The following is a 15,201-nucleotide window of genomic DNA, read 5'->3' as shown; positions in this document are numbered from 1 at the left end:
GATGATTCTTGTTGTGATGATTCTTGTTGTGATGATTGTTTTTGTGATGACTCTTTTGATGATTCTTGTTCTGATGATTCTTGTTGTGATGATTCTTGTTGTGATGATTCTTGTTCTGATGATTCTTGTTGTGATGATTCTTGTTGTGATGATTCTTGTTGTGATGATTCTTCTGATGATTCTTGTTCTGATGATTCTTGTTGTGATGATTCTTGTTGTGATGATTCTTGTTGTGATGATTCTTGTTGTGATGATTCTTGTTGTGATGATTCTTGTTGTGATGATTCTTGTTGTGATGATTCTTGTTGTGATGATTCTTGTGATGATTCTTGTTCTGTTGATTCTTGTTATGATGATTCTTGTTGTGATGATTCTTGTTCTCATGATTCTTGTTGTGATGATTCTTGTTGTGATGATTGTTGTTGTGATGATTCTTGTGATGATTCTTGTTGCGATGATTCTTGTTGCTATGATTGTTGTTGTGATGATTCTTGTTGTGATGATTCTTGTTGTGAGGATTCTTGTTGTGATGATTGTTGTTGTGATGATTCTTGTTGTGATGATTCTTGTTCTGATAATACTTGTTGTGATGATTATTGTTGTGATGATTCTTTTTGTGATGATTCTTGTTGTGATGATTCTTGTGATGATTCTTGTTGTGATGATTCTTGTTGTGATGATTCTTTTTCTGATGATTCTTGTTGTGATGATTCTTGTGATGATTCTTGTTGTGATGATTCTTGTTGTGATGATTCATGTGATGATTCTTGTTATGATGATTCTTGTTGTGATGATTCTTGTTGTGATGATTCTAGTTCTGATGATTCTTGTTCTGATGATTCTTGTTCTGATGATTCTTGTGATGATTCTTGTTGTGATGATCCTTGTTGTGATGATTCTTGTTGTGATGATTCTTGTTGTGATGCTTCTTGTTGCGATGATTCTTGTGATGATTCTTGTTGTGAAGATTCTTGTTCTGATGATTCTTGTTGTGATGATTCTTGTTGTGATGATTCTTGTGATGATTCTTGTTGTGATGATTCTTGTTGTGATGATTCTTGTTGCGATGATTCTTGTTGTGTTGATTCTTGTTGTGAAGATTCTTGTTGTGATGATTCTTGTCCTGATGATTCTTGTGATGATGCTTGTTGCGATGATTCTTGTTGTGATGGTTCTTGTTGTGATGATTCTTGTTGTGATGATTCTTGTTGTGATGATTCTTGTTCTGATGATTTTTTTGATGATTCATGTTGCGATGATTCTTGCTGTGATGATTCTTGTTGTGATGATTTTTGTTGTGATGATTCTTGTTGTGATGATTCTTGTTCTGATGATTCTTGTGATGATTCTTGTTGTGATGATTCTTGTTGTGATGATTCTTGTTCTGATGATTCTTGTTGTGATGATTCTTGTGATGATTCTTGTTGTGATGATTCTTGTTCTGATGATTCTTGTTGTGATGATTCTTGTTGTGAGGATTCTTGTTGTCATGATTCTTGTGATGATTCTTGTTGTGATGATTCTTGTTGTGATGATTCTTGTTGTGATGATTCTTGTTCTGTTGATTTTTGTTATGATGATTCTTGTTGTGATGATTCTTGTTCTCATGATTCTTGTTGTGATGATGCTTGTTGTGATGATTCTTGTGATCATTCTTGTTGTGATGTTTCTTGTGATGATTCTTGTTGTGATGATTCTTGTGATGATTCTTGTTGTGATGATTCTTGTTGTGATGATTCTTGTTCTGATGATTCTTGTTCTGATGATTCTTGTGATGATGATTCTTGTGATGATTATTGTTGTGATGATTCTTGTTGTGATGATTCTTGTTGTGATGATTCTTGTTGTGATGATTCTTGTTGTGAAGATTCTTGTTCTGATGATTCTTGTTGTGATGATTCTTGTTTTGATGATTCTTGTTCTGATGATTATTGTTGTGATGATTCTTGTTGTGATGATTCTCGTTGCGATGACTCTTGTTGTGTTAATTCTTGTTGTGAAGATTCTTGTTCTGATGATTCTTGTTCTGATGATTCTTGTGCTGATTCTTGTTGCGATGATTCTTGTTGTGATGATTCTTGTGATGATTCTTGTGATGATTCTTGTGATGATTCTTGTTCTGATGATTCTTGTTGCGATGATTCTTGTTGTGATGATTCTTGTTCTGATTATTCTTGTTGTGATGATTCTTGTTGGAATGATTCTTGTTCTGATGATTCTTGTGATGATTCTTGTTGCAATGATTCTTGTTGTGATGATTCTTGTTCTGATGATTCTTGTTCTGATGATTCTTGTTGTGATGATTCTTGTTGTGATGATTCTTGTTCTGATGATTCTTGTTGTGATGATTCTTGTTGTGATGATTCTTGTTCTCATGATTCTTGTTGTGATGATTCTTGTTGTGATGATTCTTGTGGTGATTATTCTTGTTCTGATGATTCTTGTTCTGATGATTCTTTTTGTGATGATTCTTGTTGTGATGATTCTTGTTCTCATGATTCTTGTTGTGATGATTCTTGTTGTGATGATTCTTGTTGTGATGATTCTTGTGATGATTCTTGTTGTGATGATTCTTGTTGTTATGATTCTTGTTGTGATGATTCATATTGTGATGATTCTTGTTGTGATGATTCTTGTTCTGATGATTCTTGTTCTGATGATTCTTGTTCTAATGATTTTTGTGATGATTCTTGTTGTGATGTTTCTTGTTGTGATGATTCTTGTGATGATTCTTGTTCTGCTGATTCTTGTGGTGATGATTCTTGTTCTGATGTTTCTTGTGATGATTCTTGTTGTGATGATTCTTGTTGTGATGAATCTTGTGATGATTCTTGTTGTGATGATTCTTGTTGTGATGATTCTTGTTGTGATGATTCTTGTTCTGATGATTCTTGTTGTGATGATTCTTGTTGTGATGATTCTTGTTCTGATGATTCTTGTTGTGATGATACTTGTTGTGATGATTCTTGTTGCGATGATTCTTGTTGTGATGATTCTTGTTGTGAAGATTCTTGTTGTGATGATTCTTGTTGTGATGATTCTTGTTCTGATGTTTCTTGTGATGATTCTTGTTGTGATGATTCTTGTTGTGATGATTCTTGTTGTGATGATTCTTGTTGTGATGATTCTTGTAGTGATGATTCTTGTTGTGATGATTCTTGTTGTGAGGATTCTTGTTCTCATGATTCTTGTGGTGATTCTTGTGATGATTCTTGTTGTGATGATTCTTGTGATGATTCTTGTTCTGTTGATTCTTGTTATGATGATTCTTGTTGTGATGATTCTTGTTCTCATGATTCTTGTTGTGATGATTCTTGTTGTGATGATTGTTGTTGTGATGATTCTTGTGATGATTCTTGTTGCGATGATTCTTGTTGCTATGATTGTTGTTGTGATGATTCTTGTTGTGATGATTCTTGTTGTGAGGATTCTTGTTGTGATGATTGTTGTTGTGATGATTCTTGTTGTGATGATTCTTGTTCTGATAATACTTGTTGTGATGATTGTTGTTGTGATGATTCTTTTTGTGATGATTCTTGTTGTGATGATTCTTGTGATGATTCTTGTTGTGATGATTCTTGTTGTGATGATTCTTTTTCTGATGATTCTTGTGATGATTCTTGTGATGATTCTTGTTGTGATGATTCTTGTTGTGATGATTCATGTGATGATTCTTGTTATGATGATTCTTGTTGTGATTATTCTTGTTGTGATGATTCTAGTTCTGATGATTCTTGTTCTGATGATTCTTGTTCTGATGATTCTTGTGATGATTCTTGTTGTGATGATCCTTGTTGTGATGATTCTTGTTGTGATGATTCTTGTTGTGATGATTCTTGTTGCGATGATTCTTGTGATGATTCTTGTTGTGAAGATTCTTGTTCTGATGATTCTTGTTGTGATGATTCTTGTTGTGATGATTCTTGTGATGATTCTTGTTGTGATGATTCTTGTTGTGATGATTCTTGTTGCGATGATTCTTGTTGTGTTGATTCTTGTTGTGAAGATTCTTGTTGTGATGATTCTTGTCCTGATGATTCTTGTGATGATTCTTGTTGCGATGATTCTTGTTCTGATGATTCTTGTTCTGATGATTTTTTTGATGATTCTTTTTGCGATGATTCTTGCTGTGATGATTCTTGTTCTGATGATTTTTGTTGTGATGATTCTTGTTGTGATGATTCTTGTTGTGATGATTCTTGTGATGATTCTTGTTGCGATGATTCTTGTTGTGATGATTCTTGTTCTGATGATTCTTGTTGTGATGATTCTTGTTGTGAGGATTCTTGTTCTCATGATTCTTGTTGTGATGATGCTTGTTGTGATGATTCTTGTGATCATTCTTGTTGTGATGATTCTTGTGATGATTCTTGTTGTGATGATTCTTGTGATGATTCTTGTTGTGATGATTCTTGTTGTGATGATTCTTGTTCTGATGATTCTTGTTCTGATGATTCTTGTGATGATGATTCTTGTGATGATTATTGTTGTGATGATTCTTGTTGTGATGATTCTTGTTGTGATGATACTTGTTGTGATGTTTCTTGTTGTGAAGATTCTTGTTCTGATGATTCTTGTTGTGATGATTCTTTTTTTGATGATTCTTGTTCTGATGGTTATTGTTGTGATGATTCTTGTTGTGATGATTCTCGTTGCGATGACTCTGGTTGTGATGATTCTTGTTGTGATGATTCTTGTTCTGATGATTTTTTTGATGATTCTTGTTGCGATGATTCTTGCTGTGATGATTCTTGTTCTGATGATTTTTGTTGCGATGATTCTTGTTGTGATGATCCTTGTTCTGATGATTCTTGTGATGATTCTTGTTGCGATGATTCTTGTTGTGATGATTCTTGTTCTGATGATTCTTGTTGTGATGATTCTTGTTGTGATGATTCTTGTTGTGATGATTCTTGTTCTGATGATTTTTGTTGTGATGATTCTTGTTGTGAGGATTCTTGTTGTCATGATTCTTGTGATGATTCTTGTTGTGATGATTCTTGTTGTGATGATTCTTGTTGTGATGATTCTTGTTCTGTTGATTCTTGTTATGATGATTCTTGTTGTGATGATTCTTGTTCTCATGATTCTTGTTGTGATGATGCTTGTTGTGATGTTTCTTGTGATCATTCTTGTTGTGATGATTCTTGTGATGATTCTTGTTGTGATGATTCTTGTGATGATTCTTGTTGTGATGATTCTTGTTGTGATGATTCTTGTTCTGATGATTCTTGTGATGATGATTCTTGTGATGATTATTGTTGTGATGATTCTTGTTGTGATGATTCTTGTTGTGATGATTCTTGTTGTGATGATTCTTGTTGTGAAGATTCTTATTCTGATGATTCTTGTTGTGATGATTCTTGTTTTGATGATTCTTGTTCTGATGATTATTGTTGTGATGATTCTTGTTGTGATGATTCTCGTTGCGATGACTCTTGTTGTGTTAATTCTTGTTGTGAAGATTCTTGTTGTGATGATTCTTGTTCTGATGATTCTTGTGCTGATTCTTGTTGCGATGATTCTTGTTGTGATAATTCTTGTTGTGATGATTCTTGTGATGATTCTTGTGATGATTCTTGTTCTGATGATTCTTGTGATGATTCTTGTTGCGATGATTCTTGTTGTGATGATTCTTGTTCTGATTATTCTTGTTGTGATGATTCTTGTTGTAATGATTCTTGTTCTGATGATTCTTGTGATGATTCTTGTTGCAATGATTCTTGTTGTGATGATTCTTGTTCTGATGATTCTTGTTCTGATGATTCTTGTTGTGATGATTCTTGTTGTGATGATTCTTGTTCTGATGATTCTTGTTGTGATGATTCTTGTTGTGATGATTCTTGTTCTCATGATTCTTGTTGTGATGATTCTTGTTGTGATGATTCTTGTTGTGATGATTCTTGTTCTCATGATTCTTGTTGTGATGATTCTTGTTGTGATGATTCTTGTTGTGATGATTCTTGTGATGATTCTTGTTGTGATGATTCTTGTTGTTATGATTCTTGTTGTGATGATTCATATTGTGATGATTCTTGTTGTGATGATTCTTGTTCTGATGATTCTTGTTCTGATGATTCTTGTTCTGATGATTTTTGTGATGATTCTTGTTGTGATGTTTCTTGTTGTGATGATTCTTGTGATGATTCTTGTTCTGCTGATTCTTGTGGTGATGATTCTTGTTCTGATGTTTCTTGTGATGATTCTTGTTGTGATGATTCTTGTTGTGATGAATCTTGTTGTGATGATTCTTGTTGTGATGATTCTTGTTGTGATGATTCTTGTTGTGATGATTCTTGTTGTAATGATTCTTGTTCTGATGATTCTTGTTGTGATGATTCTTGTTGTGATGATTCTTGTTGTGATGATTCTTGTTGTGATGATTCTTGTTGTGATGATTCTTGTTGCGATGATTCTTGTTGTGATGATTCTTGTTGTGATGATTCTTGTTGTGATGATTCTTGTTGTGATGAATCTTGTTGTGATGATTCTTGTTCTGATGATTCTTGTGATGATTCTTGTTGCGATGATTCTTGTTGTGATGATTCTTGTTGTGATAATTCTTGTGATGATTCTTGTTCTGATGATTCTTGTGATGATTCTTGTTGCGATGTTTCTTGTTGTGATGATTCTTGTTGTGATGATTCTTGTTCTGATGATTCTTGTTGTGATAATTCTTGTTGTGATGATTCTTGTTCTGATGATTATTGTTGTGATGATTCTTGTTGTGATGATTCTCGTTGCGATGATTCTTGTTGTGTTGATTCTTGTTGTGAAGATTCTTGTTGTGATGATTCTTGTTCTGATGATTCTTGTACTGATTCTTGTTGCGATGATTCTTGTTGTGATGATTCTTGTTGTGATGATTCTTGTTGTGATGATTCTTGTTGTGATGATTCTTGTTCTGATGATTCTTGTGATGATTCTTGTTGCGATGATTCTTGTTGTGATGATTCTTGTTCTGATTATTCTTGTTGTGATGATTCTTGTGATGATTCTTGTTCTGATGATTCTTGTGATGATTCTTGTTGCAATGATTCTTGTAGTGATGATTCTTGTTCTGATGATTCTTGTTGTGATGATTCTTGTTGTGATGATTCTTGTTGTGATGATTCTTGTTGTGATGATTCTTGTTCTCATGATTCTTGTTGTGATGATTATCGTTGTGATGATTCTTGTTGTGATTATTCTTGTTCTGATGATTCTTGTTCTGATGATTCTTGTTGTGATGATTCTTGTTGTGATGATTCTTGTTCTCATGATTCTTGTTGTGATGATTCTTTTTGTGATGATTCTTGTTGTGATGATTCTTGTTGTGATGATTCTTGTGATGATTCTTGTTGTGATGATTCTTGTTGTGATGATTCTTGTTGTGATGATTCATATTGTGATGATGCTTGTTGTGATGATTCTTGTTCTGATGATTCTTGTCCTGATGATTCTTGTTCTGATGATTCTTGTGATGATTCTTGTTGTGATGTTTCTTGTTGTGATGATTCTTGTTGTGATGATTCTTGTGCTGATTCTTGTGGTGATGATTCTTGTTCTGATGTTTCTTGTGATGATTCTTGTTGTGATGATTCTTGTTGTGATGAATCTTGTTGTGATGATTCTTGTTGTGATGATTCTTGTTGTGATGATTCTTGTTGTGATGATTCTTGTTGTGATGATTCTTGTTCTGATGATTCTTGTTGTGATGATTCTTGTTGTGATGATTCTTGTTCTGATGATTCTTGTTGTGATGATTCTTGTTGTGATGATTCTTGTTGCGATGATTCTTGTTGTGATGATTCTTGTTGTGTAGATTCTTGTTGTGATGATTCTTGTTGTGATGATTCTTGTTCTGATGTTTCTTGTGATGATTCTTGTTGTGATGATTCTTGTTGTGATTATTCTTGTTGTGATGATTCTTGTTGTGATGATTCTTGTTCAGATGATTCTTGTGATGATTCTTGTTGCGATGATTCTTGTTGTGATGATTCTTGTTCTGATGATTCTTGTTGTGATGTTTCTTGTTGTGATGTTTCTTGTGATGATGATTCTTTTGATGATTATTGTTGTGATGATTCTTGTGATGATTCTTGTTGTGATGATTCTTGTTGTGATGATTCTTGTTGTGAAGGTTCTTGTTCTGATGATTCTTGTTGTGATGATTCTTGTTTTGATGATTCTTGTTCTGATGATTATTGTTGTGATGATTCTTGTTGTGATGATTCTCGTTGCGATGACTCTTGCTGTGTTAATTCTTGTTGTGAAGATTCTTGTTGTGATGATTCTTGTTCTGATGATTCTTGTGCTGATTCTTGTTGCGATGATTCTTGTTGTGATAATTCTTGTTGTGATGATTCTTGTGATGATTCTTGTTCTGATGATTCTTGTGATGATTCTTGTTGCGATGATTCTTGTTGTGATGATTCTTGTTCTGATTATTCTTGTTGTGATGATTCTTGTTGTAATGATTCTTGTTCTGATGATTCTTGTGATGATTCTTGTTGCAATGATTCTTGTTGTGATGATTCTTGTTCTGATGATTCTTGTTCTGATGATTCTTGTTGTGATGATTCTTGTTGTGATGATTCTTGTTCTGATTATTCTTGTTGTGATGATTCTTGTTGTGATGATTCTTGTTCTCATGATTCTTGTTGTGATGATTCTTGTTGTGATGATTCTTGTTGTGATGATTCTTGTTCTCATGATTCTTGTTGTGATGATTCTTGTTGTGATGATTCTTGTTGTGATGATTCTTGTGATGATTCTTGTTGTGATGATTCTTGTTGTTATGATTCTTGTTGTGATGATTCATATTGTGATGATTCTTGTTGTGATGATTCTTGTTCTGATGATTCTTGTTCTGATGATTCTTGTTCTGATGATTTTTGTGATGATTCTTCTTGTGATGTTTCTTGTTGTGATGATTCTTGTGATGATTCTTGTTCTGCTGATTCTTGTGGTGATGATTCTTGTTCTGATGTTTCTTGTGATGATTCTTGTTGTGATGATTCTTGTTGTGATGAATCTTGTTGTGATGATTCTTGTTCTGATGATTCTTGTTGTGATGATTCTTGTTGTGATGATTCTTGTTGTGATGATTCTTGTTCTGATGATTCTTGTTGTGATGATTCTTGTTGTGATGATTCTTGTTGTGATGATTCTTGTTGTGATGATTCTTGTTGTGATGATTCTTGTTGCGATGATTCTTGTTGTGATGATTCTTGTTGTGAAGATTCTTGTTGTGATGATTCTTGTTGTGATGATTCTTGTTCTGATGTTTCTTGTGATGATTCTTGTTGTGACGATTCTTGTTGTGATGATTCTTGTTGTGATGAATCTTGTTGTGATGATTCTTGTTCTGATGATTCTTGTGATGATTCTTGTTGCGATGATTCTTGTTGTGATGATTCTTGTTGTGATAATTCTTGTGATGATTCTTGTTCTGATGATTCTTGTGATGATTCTTGTTGCGATGTTTCTTGTTGTGATGATTCTTGTTGTGATGATTCTTGTTCTGATGATTCTTGTTGTGATAATTCTTGTTGTGATGATTCTTGTTCTGATGATTATTGTTGTGATGATTCTTGTTGTGATGATTCTCGTTGCGATGATTCTTGTTGTGTTGATTCTTGTTGTGAAGATTCTTGTTGTGATGATTCTTGTTCTGATGATTCTTGTACTGATTCTTGTTGCGATGATTCTTGTTGTGATGATTCTTGTTGTGATGATTCTTGTTGTGATGATTCTTGTTGTGATGATTCTTGTTCTGATGATTCTTGTGATGATTCTTGTTGCGATGATTCTTGTTGTGATGATTCTTGTTCTGATTATTCTTGTTGTGATGATTCTTGTGATGATTCTTGTTCTGATGATTCTTGTGATGATTCTTGTTGCAATGATTCTTGTAGTGATGATTCTTGTGATGATTCTTGTTGTGATGATTCTTGTTGTGATGATTCTTGTTGTGATGATTCTTGTTCTCATGATTCTTGTTGTGATGATTATCGTTGTGATGATTCTTGTTGTGATTATTCTTGTTCTGATGATTCTTGTTCTGATGATTCTTGTTGTGATGATTCTTGTTGTGATGATTCTTGTTCTCATGATTCTTGTTGTGATGATTCTTTTTGTGATGATTCTTGTTGTGATGATTCTTGTTGTGATGATTCTTGTGATGATTCTTGTTGTGATGATTCTTGTTGTGATGATTCTTGTTGTGATGATTCATATTGTGATGATGCTTGTTGTGATGATTCTTGTTCTGATGATTCTTGTCCTGATGATTCTTGTTCTGATGATTCTTGTGATGATTCTTGTTGTGATGTTTCTTGTTGTGATGATTCTTGTTGTGATGATTCTTGTGCTGATTCTTGTGGTGATGATTCTTGTTTTGATGTTTCTTGTGATGATTCTTGTTGTGATGATTCTTGTTGTGATGAATCTTGTTGTGATGATTCTTGTTGTGATGATTCTTGTTGTGATGATTCTTGTTGTGATGATTCTTGTTGTGATGATTCTTGTTCTGATGATTCTTGTTGTGATGATTCTTGTTGTGATGATTCTTGTTCTGATGATTCTTGTTGTGATGATTCTTGTTGTGATGATTCTTGTTGCGATGATTCTTGTTGTGATGATTCTTGTTGTGTAGATTCTTGTTGTGATGATTCTTGTTGTGATGATTCCTGTTCTGATGTTTCTTGTGATGATTCTTGTTGTGATGATTCTTGTTGTGATTATTCTTGTTGTGATGATTCTTGTTGTGATGATTCTTGTTCTGATGATTCTTGTGATGATTCTTGTTGCGATGATTCTTGTTGTGATGATTCTTGTTCTGATGATTCTTGTTGTGATGATTCTTGTTGTGATGTTTCTTGTTCTGATGATTCTTGTGATGATTCTTGTTGCGATGTTTCTTGTTGTGATGATTCTTGTTGTGATGATTCTTCTTCTGATGATTCTTGTTGTGATGATTCTTGTTGTGATGATTCTTGTTGTGATGATTCTTGTTGTGATGATTCTTGTTGTGATGATTCTTGTTCTGATGATTCTTGTGATGATTCTTGTTGTGATGATTCTTGTTGTGATGATTCTTGTTCTTATGATTCTTGTTGTGATGATTCTTGTTGTGATGATTCTTGTTGTGATGATTCTTGTTCTGATGATTCTTGTTCTGATGATTCTTGTTGTGATGATTCTTGTTGTGATGATTCTTGTTCTCATGACTCTTGTTGTGATGATTCTTTTTGTGATGATTCTTGTTGTGATGATTCTTGTTGTGATGATTCTTGTGATGATTCTTGTTGTGATGATTCTTGTTGTGATGATTCTTGTTGTGATGATTCATATTTTGATGATTCTTGTTGTGATGATTCTTGTACTGATGATTCTTGTCCTGATGATTCTTGTTCTGATGATTCTTGTGATGATTCTTTTTGTGATGTTTCTTGTTGTGATGATTCTTGTTGTGATGATTCTTGTGCTGATTCTTGTGGTGATGATTCTTGTTCTGATGTTGCTTGTGATGATTCTTGTTGTGATGATTCTTGTTGTGATGAATCTTGTTGTGATGATTCTTGTTGTGATGATTCTTGTTGTGATGATTCTTGTTGTGATGATTCTTCTTGTGATGATTCTTGTTGTGATGATTCTTGTTGTGATGATTCTTGTTGTGAAGATTCTTGTTGTGATGATTCTTGTTCTGATGATTCTTGTTCTGATGTTTCTTGTGATGATTCTTGTTGTGATGATTCTTGTTGTGATGATTCTTGTTGTGATGATTCTTGTTGTGATGATTCTTGTTCTGATGATTCTTGTGATGATTCTTGTTGCGATGATTCTTGTTGTGATGATTCTTGTGCTGATTCTTGTGGTGATGATTCTTGTTCTGATGTTTCTTGTGATGATTCTTGTTGTGATGATTCTTGTTGTGATGAATCTTGTTGTGATGATTCTTGTTGTGATGATTCTTGTTGTGATGATTCTTGTTGTGATGATTCTTGTTGTGATGATTCTTGTTCTGATGATTCTTGTTGTGATGATTCTTGTTGTGATGTTTCTTGTTCTGATGATTCTTGTTGTGATGATTCTTGTTGTGATGATTCTTGTTGCGATGATTCTTGTTGTGATGATTCTTGTTGTGAAGATTCTTGTTGTGATGATTCTTGTTGTGATGATTCTTGTTCTGATGTTTCTTGTGATGATTCTTGTTGTGATGATTCTTGTTGTGATGATTCTTGTTGTGATGATTCTTGTTGTGATGATTCTTGTTCTGATGATTCTTGTGATGATTCTTGTTGCGATGATTCTTGTTCTGATGATTCTTGTTCTGATGAGTCTTGTTGTGATGATTCTTGTTGTGATTGTTCTTGTTCTGATGATTCTTGTGATGATTCTTGTTGCGATGTTTCTTGTTGTGATGATTCTTGTTGTGATGATTCTTGTTCTGATGATTCTTGTTGTGATGATTCTTGTTGTGATGATTCTTGATCTGATGATTCTTGTTGTGATGATTCTTGTTGTGATGATTCTTGTTCTGATGATTCTTTTTCTGATGATTCTTTTTCCGATGATTCTTGTTGTGATGATTCTTGTTGTGATGATTCTTGTTGTGATGATTCTTGTTCTGATGATTCTTGTTGTGATGATTCTTGTAGTGATGATCCTTGTGATGATTCTGGTTGTGATGATTCTTGTTGTGATGATTCTTGTTGTGATGAATCTTGTTGTGATGAGTCTTGTTGTGATGTTTCTTGTTGTGATGATTCTTGTTGTGATGATTCTTGTTCTGATGATTCTTGTTGTGATGATTCTTGTAGTGATGATTCTTGTGATGATTCTGGTTGTGATGATTCTTGTTGTGATGATTCTTGTTGTGATGATTCTTGTTGTGATGATTCTTTTTGTGATGATTCTTGTTGTGATGATTCTTGTTGTGATGATTCTTGTTGTGATGATTCTTGTGATGATTCTTGTTGTGATGATTCTTGTTGTGATGATTCTTGTTGCGATGATTCTTGTTGTGTTGATTCTTGTTGTGAAAATTCTTGTTGTGTTGATTCTTGTCCTGATGATTCTTGTGATGATTCTTATTGCGATGATTCTTGTTGTGATGATTCTTGTTGTGATGATTCTTGTTGTGATGATTCTTGTTCTGATGATTCTTGTTCTGATGATTCTTTTGATGATTCTTGTTGCGATGATTCTTGTTGTGATGATTCTTGTTCTGATGATTTTTGTTGTGATGATTCTTGTTGTGATAATTCTTGTTCTGATGATTCTTGTGATGATTCTTGTTGCGATGATTCTTGTTGTGATGATTCTTGTTCTGATGATTCTTGTTGTGATGATTCTTGTTGTGATGATTCTTGTTGTGATGATTCTTGTTCTGATGATTCTTGTTGTGATGTTTCTTGTTGTGATGATTCTTGTTGTGATGATTCTTGTGCTGATTCTTGTGGTGATGATTCTTGTTCTGATGTTGCTTGTGATGATTCTTGTTGTGATGATTCTTGTTGTGATGAATCTTGTTGTGATGATTCTTGTTGTGATGATTCTTGTTGTGATGATTCTTGTTGTGATGATTCTTGTTCTGATGATTCTTGTTGTGATGATTCTTGTTGTGATGTTTCTTGTTCTGATGATTCTTGTTGTGATGATTCTTGTTGTGATGATTCTTGTTGCGATGATTCTTGTTGTGATGATTCTTGTTGTGAAGATTCTTGTTGTGATGATTCTTGTTGTGATGATTCTTGTTCTGATGTTTCTTGTGATGATTCTTGTTGTGATGATTCTTGTTGTGATGATTCTTGTTGTGATGATTCTTGTTGTGATGATTCTTGTTCTGATGATTCTTGTGATGATTCTTGTTGCGATGATTCTTGTTGTGATGATTCTTGTGCTGATTCTTGTGGTGATGATTCTTGTTCTGATGTTTCTTGTGACGATTCTTGTTGTGATGATTCTTGTTGTGATGAATCTTGTTGTGATGATTCTTGTTGTGATGATTCTTGTTGTGATGATTCTTGTTGTGATGATTCTTGTTGTGATGATTCTTGTTCTGATGATTCTTGTTGTGATGTTTCTTGTTGTGATGTTTCTTGTTCTGATGATTCTTGTTGTGATGATTCTTGTTGTGATGATTCTTGTTGCGATGATTCTTGTTGTGATGATTCTTGTTGTGAAGATTCTTGTTGTGATGATTCTTGTTGTGATGATTCTTGTTCTGATGTTTCTTGTGATGATTCTTGTTGTGATGATTCTTGTTGTGATGATTCTTGTTGTGATGATTCTTGTTGTGATGATTCTTGTTCTGATGATTCTTGTGATGATTCTTGTTGCGATGATTCTTGTTCTGATGATTCTTGTTCTGATGAGTCTTGTTGTGATGATTCTTGTTGTGATTGTTCTTGTTCTGATGATTCTTGTGATGATTCTTGTTGCGATGTTTCTAGTTGTGATGATTCTTGTTGTGATGATTCTTGTTCTGATGATTCTTGTTGTGATGATTCTTGTTGTGATGATTCTTGATCTGATGATTCTTGTTGTGATGATTCTTGTTGTGATGATTCTTGTTCTGATGATTCTTGTTCTGATGATTCTTTTTCCGATGATTCTTGTTGTGATGATTCTTTTTGTGATGATTCTTGTTGTGATGATTCTTGTTGTGATGATTCTTGTTCTGATGATTCTTGTTGTGATGATTCTTGTAGTGATGATTCTTGTGATGATTCTGGTTGTGATGATTCTTGTTGTGATGATTCTTGTTGTGATGATTCTTGTTGTGATGAGTCTTGTTGTGATGTTTCTTGTTGTGATGATTCTTGTTGTGATGATTCTTGTTCTGATGATTCTTGTTGTGATGTTTCTTGTAGTGATGATTCTTGTGATGATTCTGGTTGTGATGATTCTTGTTGTGATGATTCTTGTTGTGATGATTCTTGTTGTGATGATTCTTGTTGTGATGATTCTTGTTGTGATGATTCTTGTTGTGATGATTCTTGTTGTGATGATTCTTGTGATGATTCTTGTTGTGATGATTCTTGTTGTGATGATTCTTGTTGCGATGATTCTTGTTGTGTTGATTCTTGTTGTGAAAATTCTTGTTGTGTTGATTCTTGTCCTGATGATTCTTGTGATGATTCTTATTGCGATGATTCTTGTTGTGATGATTCTTGTTGTGATGATTCTTGTTGTGATGATTCTTGTTCTGAT

The sequence above is a fragment of the Somniosus microcephalus genome, chromosome 1, assembly GCF_052327205.1.
Source record: "Somniosus microcephalus isolate GS21.2 chromosome 1, FLI_Smic_1.0, whole genome shotgun sequence".
In the NCBI taxonomy this organism is placed as follows: Eukaryota; Metazoa; Chordata; class Chondrichthyes; order Squaliformes; family Somniosidae; genus Somniosus; species Somniosus microcephalus.
This window is presented reverse-complemented; position numbering follows the sequence as displayed.